At 40.0% G+C, this 16,137-nt stretch overlaps 1 protein-coding gene across 3 annotated transcripts in view; it reads right to left on the reverse strand.

Annotated features, from left to right (window-relative positions):
- Positions 1-16,137, reverse strand: part of CLYBL (citramalyl-CoA lyase) — a 177,556-nt gene that overhangs the window by 87,316 nt on the left and 74,103 nt on the right. The gene's annotated exons all lie outside the window — the stretch shown is intronic.

Genomic DNA, 16,137 nt, shown 5'->3' on the forward strand with positions numbered 1-16,137 from the left:
GAAACATTTCTACCTAGATAGTGGCTGGTTTGGGCTTATCTATTTTTTTCCTTATGAAGAAGTTGCAGACTTAAACACTCACAACTGAAGAACTGCCAGGGCTGAAGTTATCTGTGCAGCCTTAATTACAGTGTCTGTTCTGTACGCTATGGCAAGTATTAAATACAGAATGGTGGTGGTTGGTTTTTCCCCTGTCATAGGACTTCACCATAGGATGGAGGCTATGCTGGGAACGGATCAGGGCTGCTTTAGGGAGGAGGCTGTTATCTGCCATGTTAGCTCCAGGAGCTGGACAGCATGCTGTGAATGAAGCAGGGGTGTTGGTTAAAACAAACATGGGTTTGCGAAGTTAATTTTTGCAACCTGAGCGTAATATAAACAACAAATGTATTTTCATGCAAATATTAAATGAGCAAAATGGATGGAGGGGGAAAGAAGGGAAACAGGAATGAAAACCCCATGTAATGTGGAACCTCACTAATCCCAACATGTCCTTTCAGAAGCGTTTAGACCTTCAGATGACAGCACAGACTTCCATTGACAGAGCTCATAAACCCACCAGCATCATCAGCAGGTTGTTGGCTGCAGTGCCTTTTAAAATTTATGTTTTATGCACCACACTTCAGTGCAGATGTGAGCCTGTGGTGCCACATGGCTTGAGTGGGTGGCATTCGTATGGCCTGTAGGCGTCAGGTTTGTGGTGGTCTCCACACCGTGCTGGTATTCCTGGTGAGGGACCAGCTAACCCACGCCAGGTTGGTGTACTCGGAGGCAGTGGGGCTGCTGGGGGAGGCTGCCCTCCAGTGCGGTAGGGAGCTTGCTTTGCTCCATAATTACAAGCACAGAGAAATAAATTGCAGAGGGTGTCACTGTTTCATGGCCTTCCAAAACAACCCCCTTGCCTGCTCCTGTTCCTCCCCATTTCACGCTGTACCCCCAGGCCTATTCTGCTACATCAAAAATGAGGACAAAAATACAATTTGCCTTCATACTCAGAGCACAAGTCACTTATACCACAAAATAATCCTACCATATAACACCATTATGCATTATCATGTATATTATTCAGCACTTTGAATAATGCAAAGCTTTTCTAGCACCATGCTGAACATGTCATTATCGCATCATGTCAGGGACCCATGCATTTTCCTATGCCCCTCTTAATAATGCTTCCCAAGTTGCTACACTTGGATGACACATGGCTACACACGCATGTGGGTTTTCTTCAAAGTGAACATGGCTAACCCTCTCAAATGGTTGGAAATGAGTTCAGTCAATCTAAATCAGAGCCAATGAAGTGTGTTGCTGATAGACCATTATGATACTTGCCTTTTTAAGCTAAGCCCATTGAAGAACCCTCTCTTCCCCTTGAGTGTGCACCCTAAAAGCTGAATGTAAGTCTTGGGTTAAAAATACAAAGAAAGCTTTTATCACATTTTATCTCATTAAACTAAACTGAAAAGGACAACTATTCCATCATCTCCTCTGCTATGTCTCTGCATGTCCTGGGTGGACCCACTTTATGAGCCCACAAAAACCTGCTGCCAGACTCTTCTTTGTAATAAGCCTGGTAATGCTTAATTCAGCCAAAGAAATGGGGCAGCTTTGCTGTTAAACAGAAATGACACATTATTTTATTACAAGTGCCAGTGCTATCCTTGTTAATAAAGCTTCTCAATCTCTAACTGCACAGTTTCAAGACTTAGGTGGTGGAGGTCCTGACAACACCTGGAGAACATGCAGTTGAGATTCACTGGGTCTCTCCTAAGTATGCTCTTCACCCCTCTCCCACAGATCACTTTGTGTCCCCTGCCTCGTGTTGAAGTGGGAATGGTAACACAACTTGTGGCAACTCAAGTGGCTGCTAGATAAATCCACTTAATCCCATTTTCTTGCAGTAGTACACTTTGGGAAAGCAAGGAGGAGGTGGAAGAGTGGTTTATCTCAAATGGAAAGAGGAGGGTCTTTTTTCAGTGTGACACAGAGGTCAGTAAAGAAGTCTGCAGTCCTTCACTAAACATATGAGGGGACAAAAGTGATTAGTTTCTATTCTCTTTCTCTGATGGCTTCAACCCTGTAGTTCCCAAAGGCACAAAGGAGTCAAAGAGCTCAGCCCATTAATAGTTAACTCCAGCCTAGAGCCAAGCAGGCCCTGAAGCAACCTTAATGACTGCCTCTCATCAACCCTCTAACCCGCCAGAAACCTGATAGACATGGCTAACACCATAATCTCAGAGCACGCTGAGATGAGATGTATCTCCTGTCACACATGTTTCCCAGGATTTCTTCTGGGCTGTCATCAAACCAAAGGCTGTTTGACCAGCTGGTTTCCCTCGCACTGCTGCGAGCCCCACAAAGGCAGCTCTCCTCTGCATACCATGCACAATGGCGTGTAGTATCGTGTAGATAAAACCGTTGTTACCTGCAAACCAAATTTAGTCAGGTGTCACCATTGAGGTCTGTGAACTTTTGTGTAGATGGGGGAGCAGTAATGGCCTTTCCAGCAGACCACCTGACTCCAAAGAAGTGGTAGATTTAATCCATTAAAAACCATCACCTAATAGGCTTCATGTTAGAAATACTATCACCCGGTGACTATTGGTATCTCCTCCTCAATTTTGTAGCCACATAGGCCCCAAACACAGGTTTCTCAGGACACAGATTATCAAAAAAATATACTGTCAATGTGTTAAATTATTAGTCTTATAAAACATTTTAGCAAGTTGAAGAAGCAATAATTTTTTCAAGAGGTATGGCCAAAAAAAAAATGTACAGGAGAAATTGGTGTCAGTGGACCAACACAGCATCCTTCTCCTTTCAACAAAGAGCTCTAGAAATGTACGTGTAAAATAAGAGTTTTCAACAAGTATGCTTAGGTGTGACTGCAGTAAATGCCTTCATATGCTATTATTTTGACATATATTCTTAAAAAATCATCTTCTGTTACCATGGCACATTTTCCTTGGTCATATTTTATGTTCTACAATAAAATGAAATGTAGAGGAAGAAGTGGGTTTGTTAAGAAATCCATTTGCCTATAAACCTTTTTAAAACAGTGGCAGGGCCCAGGGTGCTATGCATATGAGCAGTTAGCTACTCTGGTAGAAAACACTATCCTGATTATCTCCACTTCTGTTATTTTGATAGAATAAAAACATCCCCAGCAGTTACTTTTTTAGGACAAAAAACCCCACATAGCACTGCAATCTCAATTATATTGTTAACCCCATGCCATAAAGAGGAAGAAAATCTTACATGTGTTTCCTGACTGCAAGTATTTTAATGATTCAAACTAAGCTTGACTATGCTTTAAACTAAACACATGGACATAAGCCAAGTGAATTTGCTAAGACAATGTTTCTTCCTTTAAGCACTGTAAGTTAAAACAAGGACTAGGCTATTGGGTAATGCTCATTAAATTGTTTTACAGCAGCGTATTTTCATTCATAGCATCTAGCAGCACGCTGAATGCTCTTGGGTCTTGAAAATGAAACTAAATTTCTTCTGCAAACATAACACTCTACTAAAGTCTTCATCAAATATGTAAAAGTATCTGGCAAGTTAAAGTTACTCGTGATCCTCTGAGAACTGTTTTACCCAAGAGCAAATAGTTCATCCTCAGGAAGGAGAAAACAAAACCTTTCTGATTACTGACACATTGTACTTTGCAATGGCAGCCATACGATATTACTGCAACCAGTGAAACTATCCCAAATTATACACATTTCCCTGCCGTAAACTGCATTTTTGCATTCCAGCATTGCTCATACTCACACATATACTTAACTGCACACACCTGTGCAGTCTCATTGGAGCCAACAACATATAGCTCAAAAAGTAAAGTACTCCCACAAGTGATTTTCAGGATCAGCACTTTAACCTGTGCCTCTGTTCTGTTTATTTCCTAGATCAAATCATCCCTGGAAGAGATGCTACACTGTGATCTGCCTCACACATAGAAAAATATCCATTGCCCATTAGGCCAAATCTCTCCTACAGTCTTTGGCACAGTGTTGGCAAAGTGTTTCTGAAAAGCATTTCTAGGCATTTGACTAAACCATTAAAAAAAGCTAGATAATTTCCACAATGTGTATTTCCGACCTGAATGCACGTAACTGCATACCAGCCACGATTCTAGATATTTGTGGTGCTGTGGCAGAAGGACAGAAGTGACCCAAGACCTAAGACCCCACTGAACACAACCCAGCTAATGCAGCAGAATCTCCTACAAATTATTTCCCCAATATGTGCAAAAAAACCCCCAGAGTAAACATAATAGTTTTCCTATGTCGAATCTACTAGGGAGCAGCTCACAACTGCACACAAATAATCCGACAAAGACAAAGGAAACTTCTACGAAATTACAAAGCCCCGCAATTTGCATAGTAATTCTTTCTAATTAAGAAAAGAAGATATAAGTTGTTTGTTATAAACATCAGCAGGCCCTGTGCAAATACGAAGGGCTCGCAGCCGAGCTGCGTATTTGTCGAATCAAAGCGACTCACCGGAGAGTTTTATTGGTACAGCTGTGGCGCATGCATTTTATCACACATGCTAATAATCCTGGTTATGGCACTAACATTTTAATCATTTGTTCTGTGGGCTTGTTTCTCAAACAATTAGCACTAATGAATGGCCAAAATACCTCGGATCATATATGTCTAATTGCAGTCAAGAGCGGTTATTGTCCGCATGTACATTTCAATTCACCTCTGGGGATAATGTTTGTTAATTGTATTTCTTTATATAGCAAGTGAAAAAAGGCTGTTCACTCAAAAAGGGACTAAGTGTTCTCTTCTTTCCCTTTGTTCCCACAAGAAGCTAAAGTCACTTCAAGAGGCACTTAATCCCATCATCCATGGTTACAATTGCCTTACAGCATCAATCAAAAAGAATCTGAAGTAAAATGATGCAGCTATATTGTGTAATTAAAAGCAATTCAGGTAGTTATTGCTTGGGGCATTTTCCAGGTCCAAATACTTAAAATGGCACTGCGGGGATGCTAAATACTGTAGTGTTTTAAATTTGGTCAACTACAATATCTCACAGAGAAAGGGGAGGAATATGCAAAAAAAAAAAAAAATCTCCTAGTGTGTATTGTAAAGCGAAAGAAAAGAGGAGGAACAGCTAACGTTTGAAGTGACAAAATCTACAAGTCTCCATATAAAAGGGAAATAAAAATATCAAGAAGAGAGAAAAGGGGAGGAAAAAGAAAAGAAGGCAGTTTTTAAGGAAAAGAAATTCCCCGCAATTGTTAAAAAGTTAACATGTGAAAAAATGCTAATGTTTCCTCGAATGGAAAACAAAAGCTTATGTCACAAGCTTTACCATCAGAATACAGGTCTCTGAAATCTTAGGGCTTTCCTAGTGGAAATAAATCCGAGATAAACTGAGCACTTCTTTGGGGGAAAAAAAAGAAAAAGACTTAGGTTAAAAGAGAAGAGCTATGATATTTACTTCTGAATAAAGCCAGAACTTCCCGAAGGTACTTTACCTAACAACTGCCACTAACCCTGATCCAATTATGCTAAAATTAAAACTGGGGGGTTATCAACATATCAAACACTCTGCTTTACATTTTGATTTCTTCCTTTGTTCTAGACCCTCTACGGTCATTTCCCTGACCATCCAAAAACTAATTAACAAACCCCCCAAACCTATCCCCTTGCCAGGGCAGGCAGAAGCCACCAGCTCTGTGGTTTGAGATCTCTTGACAAGCAGCTTTCCTTCCCAGTCAAAGAGCCCTGGAAGAGGCTTTGTCTGATTTTAAACTCCCCCAATAAGGCTGATACAATCTCACACCAATGTAACGTGGAAATTAATTCCCCTGAAGCTGATGGGAGATATACAGGTATAAAATTGGCCCCTGTTCCTCAAGTTTGAAGAAGGTGAAAGAATAAATCCTAACACTTTCACAGCATCCTTAGGGAGGCAAGCGGTCTGCACCCAGCCGCAGGGACTGAGCGCAGTGGGCTGAAGAAGTGCTCACAAAAACTCAGCAAATTAAGGAATTTAACTCCCGTAACAACGAGCTTTGGATATCAAAAGGAACAGATTGGAGGGGGTTGCTCCCAAGAGCGGTTGCCTGCTGGAAAAACTGTAATGGGGAGAAGTGAAAAGGGGGCTTCCAAGTGACCTCTCGCAGGCAATTGCTCCAACTGATCAGGGCACATCACATTATAGCCAAAAATAGAGAGGCGAACCAAATCGGGAAGGAGAGCCCCACTGATAAAAAAAATCATGACGCAGAGAAGTGTGAGTGGAAGAAAGCAGTTTAGGGTTTAAACGGAAACTGAGTACCAAATCCAAAGTTGCTGGCAAGTCATTTTAGGAAAAATATGTATCTTTGGCCGCTATTTATAATTTTTTCCTATCTCCAGTAAATCGATGCAAGTCATGTAACTAGACACCAGAGAAAAGTTTGAATACAAACCAGGAACTTACTGACAAAGGCTTAAAATCACGGACCCCGAAGCCATAAAATGATAAAAGGCTATCATAGGTTAAATAGTTAACCAAACTTTCTCCTCCCACCAGCACTAAACATATATAAAAAAAGACCTTTTATTTACCCCACCATTTTCTTTCAACTACATTTGACCCTGTTGTTTTGGTTCACTCTGAGCTTCACCATGCCTTGAATTGCTTTGACTGAAGATCAGTTTGGGTTTTTTTTCCTCAGTTCAAAATGGCCAAATGAGACAGCAAGTATAAAAATAAAAGGACCACTGGCATCTCATATTACTAACATTTCCTGTTTTCACAGCAACAAAAATAGTCTGTGAGGAAGAGGAGAGTGCTACAGTTCTTTGACTTAATAAGGGAATTTTTAAAGAGATTTAAATGATGGCTCAGGGTGACAAGGGCTGCTGCTTCCTACTAATGGCAACAGGCTGCTTCACTCAGGCAGCCGGGGTGTGTGTGTTTGCTATCATCCAAGGTTAATTGGTGTCCTGTCTTGAGGAGCTTTAACATACGTGACATATAGTCAAGGGTTTGCTCCCTTCCTTACAGCGTGGATAACTCTGAATAACTCGTCATGCCCGTAAAGTATTCCCGAGCTGAGCTGCGTCTCTCTTTGATTGTACCATTAGCAAAGTTTCTGGCTCCTTGGGGTGCTTTCTGCTGCCTAATCAAACCCACATCACTGCAGAGCAATGGACAAACTCTGTGCGTGACACATTCACTTTTCCACCTTAACCAAAAGAAGGTGTAGTTAAGATAACAATTTCCCTGTTTTCCTAAATATAAAGATATATAAACAAACATAAGCACTAAATATAAACAGTTTTGAAGTTTTAATTTCTGTGAGCTTTTAAGCACTTTCCTGTATTTAACAAATGCTGTTTCTATGTTGCATTTAGAGATTTTGTAAAATTTTGTTTACCTATACATTTTCCCAACAGAAGCTCTTGCATTACGTATTTTTTACGGAATTGCAACCAGCAGCTGCAACAGCAAATTACAACACATTTTAAATAACAAAAACATCCCACAATAAAGATGAAGAATCAATACCGTATCGAGAGGTTTAGGAAGGACTACACATAAAATTAGCCTTTTTTATGATGTGCATTGAGAAGTAAAAAGAGATTACTTTGGATGTATGACCCTGATGTATGATTTGTTTTGGTTTATCACCATTGTGTACAAACCAATATGCACCAAGTGTGCTGAGGGCTGTGCAACACAAAGGAAAAAGCATGGCTTCTGGGGTCAAGCATCTTCCAGTTCAGGAGGAGGATCAGGCATGTATCACCAACAAGCTGTCCTGGAGCATCCCATGCCAAACTGTCTTAGGAAGTGAATATATAAAAACCACAACTCTGTAATGGTTGCACTTTTATAGAGTCAGACCCATGTTGGTGGCCTCTGCAGAAAAGCTGAACTTTGAGGAGATTCTTTATGTCACTGCAAAACCACTCTTGCCTCTTGCAATTCTTCCCTCCAGCTCACTGTCAGGCACTTCCCTTCCTACTAATTCTGCCCCAGCGTTTTCACACACACCAGACTGCACCCATCCATGTCTCTGTGTACACATACACAAAAATTGATAACGATGTTTGGACAGAATTTCTTTTCTCACTGAACATGCTTTTCCCTCTTTTCTTCTCTGGTCCCCTCTCTTCCCCCCAGGCCGGTGCCCACACCAGCATACAGGGAGCATCCCCACCACTGAGCTCTTGCAGCTCCCACCACCAGTTCAGCTGTGTGTGCTCTGGCTAAATGGTGCAAGGTCAAGATCGAGACCAGGATTCAAAAATTCAGCGCTAATTACTGTGATTACAGTCTGAGTCCCAAACAGCCAAAGCCTCCTGAGCAGTTTAGCAGCGGGCTGCTAACGAGTTATATGTAAAATAAGAAACAGGCACTTGATAAAGTCAGAATCAATAAAGTGCCATTCCTGCCTGTTAAATGACCTTGCTGTAACACAGAGCCACTATGTTCACCAGAGCCTACGCAGGTTAGATATCCATATCTGCACAGCGTGAGAGAAAAGGGAAACAGTACAGTCCTTAAAATCAGTTCAGATTTACATCTGAATTAAAATAAAATTGCACTAAAGATGTGCCTGAGAATATTTAGCAGAAGGAAATGAATTGAGAGTCAATATACTGGTGCTGCAGAAGTCATAAGAAAGAACAAATTAGTCACCCACTTTGGGTCTTTCAGAATTTCTGATTTTTTATGGCAAATTGTCTTCTTTGTAATTTTGGTTGTGGTGAGGATATTTTACAAACTGAGCTTCCCTTCATACTTCTGAGAGTTTTTCACTAAATAGGCCATATTTTATCTTGATTTTCAATTTATGGCAAAGCACAAACAGCTCGATGATTCCTGTACTTAGAAATGTATGTAAATTACGCTACTAAATAAAGCACAGACATTTTTACTACTTGGGAAAAACAAAACAATATTGCAGTCCTCTCTGCACTTTGAGATTTCTCCTGTAAACCCACTCAAGCATGTGCTTAGCTCACAGAAATCAAAAGGACTAGTCAAAACTTAAAATTAACCATGTGCTTAAGTGCCTGCAGGACTGGGGATTAATTTTGGATTATGAAACTGTTCCATTTCCATGTGTTCTTAGGCTATATGTGGGCCAACTTGCTATTTTCAGGTTTTGGCACAGAGACTTGTGCAAAATTGAGACTTAGATGTGTGCAGATGCAATCCAGCTGGTGAGTATCTTTTAAACAATATAAAGATGCTCGACCTCAGCTGGGGCAAAAAAGCCCTGCAAAAATATGATTTTTGTTTAGCCAAGAATTATTTTCTAGAAGAATTATTATGTAGAAGATTTATTATGTAGAAGAATTATTTTGTATTAAACCGAACTTGTTCAGAATGGCTTCTGAGCAGTGAAGAACAATTTAGCAAGCAATTAGTAAATATGAAACCACTGAAGAACTATAAAACTAAAATGCACTGCAGTTACATAAAAAAAAAAATTATGTAGTTACATCAAAGCTGATGTAATATGACAGAAAAAAGAACGAATGCACAATGCTGTTAATTCAACAGCAAGTGTAGCTACAGTAATTGAAAACCAACTGCTCTCTGCTTTTGAATATAAACCTGGTGGAAATTTTAAAATATTTCCTAAACGGACAATAAAGAAGAATGCTTGCAAATCCCGCAGTGCTCCAGGCAACACTTAACTTTAGAAATGTCTACAGGCAGAAATACTACCCTGCAGTATGGCTCAGGATGGCACAAACAAGCATCTGTGTTTATTTTTTAACTAGTCAGATTTATAAGAGCAATGAAATCCTTACATAAGCATTTTATATTGACCTGATATGGACTTACTGTTTTAACCAGCTTTTTAACTAACTCCACAAGTTAATAAAGGCAACTACATGAATCCTTACTGCCTATACATTAAGATAAGAAAAACATTCATTAAGCAATATCCAGACTGTTTTAATTACAGAAATATCACTCTTATTTGTAGTATAATGTTCGTTAAGTACAGTATAACATTTTCTTAAAATGCCCCAGAGGCAGTTAAACTCTTGATTAGCTATTAAAAAAAAAATCTCCCTTAACTTCAATCACAGGAGTTAATGCCTACTGCAATGAAATTCCAGTACTTTTAATCATACAAAAATGTCATATGTAAATCTTATTAACCATGAAAACATTATATAAGATCAAATTAATTTTCTATGCCGCTATCACTACTCAATGTTAGCAAAATGTAGGAATCTTTGTAAGACAGTTGTGGAAGTAACAATAATAAGCCCAGCCCTACTTCCTTTAAGAATGAAATCAGCTGAAAACCAGATCTTATTTTATTAATTTCAAAAGATAGTAGGGAATGCCCCAAAATTCCAACTTCTATATTTTTATGCCTTTAACTATGTTCCTGTTCAATTATCCAAAGCTAAAACACAGAGAACTAGTAGCAGTGGTGGGATTTAACAGCCTTATGGAGACTGCAGAACTTTCTTGATCTCCAATAAATAAACACCTGGCAAAGCTTTATCATACAATAATAAAATTTCTTTTTTCTTCTGTCTTTTTCAATATGTTACAAGAATTAATATTATTACTGCTTTTGTACAGATGATGATGAAACACCTACATTTTCTTCAGTCTTTATCCTGCATCTGCCCATTATTCCACACATCTCTCGAAAAAAAATATTTTTTTGTTTGCTGACAACACCAAGAATTAAAAAAACCATGAACAACGTGATGCATTAAAAATTGCAACATTTTTAAAGTGCACGATGAAATATTATTTTCTGGTTCTTGTGTCCCTGGCTTTGTATTTTCAAGCTTTTCCTTGCAACAGTCAAAGCCGGAAATATTCTTTAAAAGTAAAAAAAAGTTAAAGGTGAAATTTTAGGAAGCCGGGCTTAAAGAAAATACCAAATATTGTCAAACTAATGATAAAAAGGTAAAAGGTGACAGTTGTCAATTCATTTTGATCTTCCACGTAGGCAGCTGAAGGATATTTTTATTACATGGAAACAGGCATGCCAATCCCTAACTCAGCAGCAGCCCTCCAAAATTGTCTCCTTGGTAAGGTCAGTAAACTAAAAATGGTAAATTTAGTGCCCACCAGCCTCTTCAGGCTCAGCACCCCTCTAGCCACCGAGTTCCCTTTAGTGAGTGGTAAGCCTTTGCATGGTGCTACCCTGAAAGGGACAAATCCCTCACCCTACTGAGCTGGTGGATCAGGTCCCACCACCCCCATAGGTGCATATTTGGGGTGTGTAGTCAAAGCCCCAGGAAAACCCTCCAAGGTGGGATTCAGCCATAATCTTCCCCCTGACTCAGGCAGCTCATTAAGCGCCTTGAGGAGATGAGCACACTTGGAGGAGATGAACCCCGCCCAGGGGTGTCCGTGGCGGGGAACTAATTTGGAGACACATTGGTCATATCATCACAGCCCGTTTTACCAAAGATGAACTTTGCTGTGTAGGCAAGATCAAAGTCCATAAAGGTGCCAGACCTATCAGGGCAGATAATATGAATGTGTGATGGAAGAAAAATGTTGGTCAAGGGACACTTTTTAATACTAAACACAGAAGCCTACTATAGAAAAACCCATTTCTAAGCTACTTTTTAAATTTAATTATCTTAACATTTTCACAAAACTCTTCAGATTGGCTTTGCCACATGCCAGGAGACTTTGGAACCACCCATAAAATCATGGCTTCAATGTCCCCACTGCAGATCCCCCACCTAGGAAGTCCCATCTCATTGGATAGTCAGTCAGTAACTGACGTGGGCACTTTAAAAAATCATCATCATCAAGAGTGGAAGAGAGATGAGGTGAAAATCAACTTCTCTGTAAAACAATATGATTTTATTTTTGCAAAAAAAAGTTGAATTATCAGCTAGCAGTCCCTTTTGGAGCACTGAGAGCACCTGACGGGCCTTGCTGTGTGGCAGTGCGAGTGTAAGCACCCCTATTACACGCTCTGTGGGAGTTTCTTATCTGTATTTCCCAGGTGAGATTACTTGTGCGGTTACGGTTGCTACAGCATATATTTACCATGGCCAGTGAACACACAAAAAAGCCAACTGAAACTTAGGTAAAGCTCAAGAGCCAAAGCTGCTCTCCTCCCCAGCAGCCTTGTTTCACAAGATGTCCCCTTTCCCCCAAACACCTCAGTTTCATTAAATGTGAGTTTCCTATTTCACTGCATCACAACACACACCATCATCATTGGTCCCTCTACCTTAAAGCCAAATTTTACAAAACAGCCCTGTCCCTGATGTCTGCCTAGTAGGGAGGGAAGGGTTGGACATGGCTGAGTGGGAAGGGAAGAGAAAGGCAGGAAAAGAGGTCGCTGAGCACACAGCTTGCTCGGGAGCACTGAGAAGAAGCAAGTGAGGATTTTTTTTCTCTAAATTCTTGACACAGGATGATCAATATTTATTTAAAAATAAGTGAAGAAGAAAAATACACTGCCTTCCTTGCAAGCTGTAGAAATAAAGAAAATGGCTTTTAGTTCATGATGATGATATATAATAGATAAACAAAAGTCCTGGATTACATGAAAATAAAATCTATAAGGAGAAGTAGGATTAGGTCTACTACTATATAACAGTTTTTATGACATTTAAATGAGCAGCTGTGTTTCTCTACATAAGTGTTATAGCACTCCACATCTGTATAAAAACTGAACAACATACAGACTTTTTGAACTCATAAATATATATAACATTGTGGGAAAAAACTCCCTGTGAAAATACATAAAGGCATCACTTGGTTTTCCTTTAAAAGTCTTCTTTAACAACCTCAGTCATTAATACATGTTCAGACTTAAGGAAATGAGATAATTAGATGACATAGGTCTTTTATCCTATACTGGATAAAGAGAAAAAATATTCCATTACCATATCTGCATATGTTTTTTGTTTGGGTATCATTTTAGATATACTTTAGTACAAAGGTGAAAATATATTGAGAGATGTTTTAATTCTGCAGAGCATGTCAGTAATCTGTACTACTATTAAGAAACAAAGTACCTCTCTCAAAGTTGAGTTTATATATATGGAATTTGCATAGTTCAAAGCATTAGTTTTAGTCTCACGTCACCCCTTGTTTGTCATCATATGTTTCCTTGCTGATAGGAAGAATGTCATAGATGTTTCAATTTTTATCTTCCCGAATAACAGTTTAGTTGAGCTAGTGTCTCAGTAATGGTAAGACTTGTTGTCAGAGACTACCATCAGATGTGCTGAGAAAAAGTTGTGGCATATCCACTCTCTTCTCCAGAACACATCCAGCAGGCAAAGTCTTTCCTCCTTCTTTGGGTCACTTGAGTTTAAAGGAGAAAATGCAAAAAAATAACCTCACTAGCCCTGGGTGCAAGCAAGTACATAATGGGAGACACTGGACAGACAGTACAATATCCCCACTCTTAAAGGTATCTTTTCTTTTGGCTTGCAACCGCTATAGTCAGGGGTGAACATGTATTTATATGTCTGCATGCTTATGTTTATATATTTATGTGCCTGTATACATATCTACATATGCAATTTATTTATTTATTTATTTAGTTATGCCCATGTAAATGTGCATATATAAATGTGCATATATGTACACACGTATGTGTATAAAAAGACCCAATGCGGCATAGTACAACAGCAGCATCTATCAATGGAAAGAGGCAAAAGGAATTATCTTCCATAAATCCAAGAAATAATAAAATTGTTTTTTCCACAACTTTTAGTCTCAGAGGTTCCTCATACTTTGCTGGAATAAACTGCCTTTTTCTGCATCTCTAGCAATGGCATTAGAGTGGGAATTCTCCAGCGAAATATGAAGTCTCCCCAGGACCCCACGTACACTAGGCTGAAGGATGTTCCACCATTAGTTATTGATGACGGTGCCTTGCTTTTGCAACACTTGTGGTCTTTGCATCACCCGCTTTGCATCTGCACACTGTAGGCATCCTGTGTAACTTGCAAGTACAGGTGCGACCCTGTGGATTTACAGCTAATGTAGACTGAAGACATGTCTCAAGTGAGCCAAAGCAGTTCTGCCCCTAATGTTACTGCTTTCTGTCTTTGCCAAATTCCTGCCAGAAGCAAGCAAGCAACACGTTATTTCACACAAGTGACACTCTTTCCATTGGACCTCAACATTTACAGCAATAAAAAAGTAAGAGAACAATCTCATATCCTCCTCTCCTTGTCCCTGCTCAGGTTATTTTGGAGGGCGAGGGAATTTAGGAGCTGTTTCATCAATACCACTATATGTTAACAGATGAGAGGAAAGACAACTTTTTGACTAAAATAGCCATTCACAGTGGTAGCCAGAGGCACTAAACTGCACTGCAAAAGGGAGGGAAATAACTCATTTCTTTCTTCCCTTTTGAGGAGCAGCAGGACAAGGGTGGACATTCCCTCACCATGATGATTTTAAGGGTCTTTTCCAATCTCACTGATTCTATGAGATGTTCTCCACCCTGCTTCCAAGGCAGCATGGTTCCTGTGCCCAGGCTGGGCTGTAAAAACCACAGCTGAGCCCTTTGCAAAACAGACTCAAGTCCCCTGTGGAAACAGTGAAGAGAGGCACGTCCCTGGGAAGACTCCCACACCCATCTCAGATACCTGAACCTGAATGGATATGTATTTAGGCTGTTTTGTATTGCTTTGAAATAGCTGAAAGGTAATGATCACCACTGCCAGTGCTAGTGCTGTGTTTAAGTAATTCCTTTCACTATACATTACACCAACTACTTCTTCAGAGGAAATGTTGTTCCATTGCTGGACATTCCTGATGCTCTACAAGATAAGGTCCAGCATTCAGCACGCTCAGAGAAAAAAAAAAAAACCACAAACCTGGTGCAATCTGGCTTGAAACCCTGCTTTTTTTCCTTTCAATATACACAGTTATGTTTTGGGGTCTTTTGCCTCTGTTCCTGTCCTAAGCAGATACAACGTAAATTGTTTTTCCACTATGATAAGTCATGCCTGCTAACTTGAGCATTTCAAGGATGTTGCTAGATTTTGATCCACAAAAAGGAGATTATAAGTATTAGTAAGCACATTTATTCATGCCTCAGGAGCTTATATCAGTTTGAAAAATAAATATCCAGTAGTTAAGTTTTATGTGATTTTAGATATACTAGTCTTAAAATAATCTATTTTATTATTTTCTAACCTCTGCAAAAATGCTGCCTATTATGAAGAAAGCAAACAGAAGACAGGTTCTAGACAGGATGGATTGAATTATGGAGAAGTGAAGATACAAGAGCCTGGAGAGACAAATAAGGCTTCAGGTGGCTGCAGTATGTTGATTATTCTGTTACTCAACTAGATGTGTGTACGTCTTGATTCAAAATACACTTTTATTACTCTATACACCTCTTCCATTGCTTGGAAACCAGCAATCAACAAACCAATGTTTAACCTAGTACAAAGAGTATTAGGGTGGCTTTGAATGCAGGAAAGATGGAGGACTTCAGTAAGCCTGCTCATGTTTGAGGGCCAGTAAGGAAGAAGATTAAAAAGCATCTACAGGAGGAAGAGATTAAAAGGGTAATTGTAGGCTGCAAGAAGACAGGTCTGGCAGAGGGATGAGGTGAGGAAACCTAGGACCTGGGCAGCATAGACACAAAATCTGAAGCCCAAAACATGCAGTGGGCAGCTCTACAGGAGAGTCAAAGCAAGAGAGCCAATCCTGGACAGCCAGCACTCAGCAAGGCAGGGTGCCCCAATCGGCCAGGAGAGGGGTGACAAATGCATAGCCTCTCGGTGAGATGGCCCTCAGGCACCAAAGGCAGGAATGGGTTTTGTGCAAATGGTGAGGCAGACAGTGCCAGGAGGTGACCCTAACCAAGCCACCACGGGAGAAGACCAAGGAGAACTTGGGAGAACTGCAGGAGTGACGCACAAGGACAGGAGTTGAGTGTGAAACAGAAACCAAACCATCAACCAGGGATGCAAAAAGGGAGCCATAGCAGGTATTCACTTAGAAAGCCAGAAGAAAGCAAGGCCAAAAGCAAGATTAAAAGAGTAAGGTGAGGATGTAATTTAAAAAAAAGAAGAGGACAAGATCAGTGGAATTTTGGTGAGGGAAGCATCAATGAAAAGCAGGGACTGAGTAACCTCTTGATGCACCGTCAGAGACAGAGAGAATGTATTAACTCAGGGCAACTAGCTG

The sequence above is a fragment of the Strix aluco genome, chromosome 2 (genome assembly GCF_031877795.1).
Source record: "Strix aluco isolate bStrAlu1 chromosome 2, bStrAlu1.hap1, whole genome shotgun sequence".
Lineage (NCBI taxonomy): Eukaryota > Metazoa > Chordata > Aves > Strigiformes > Strigidae > Strix > Strix aluco.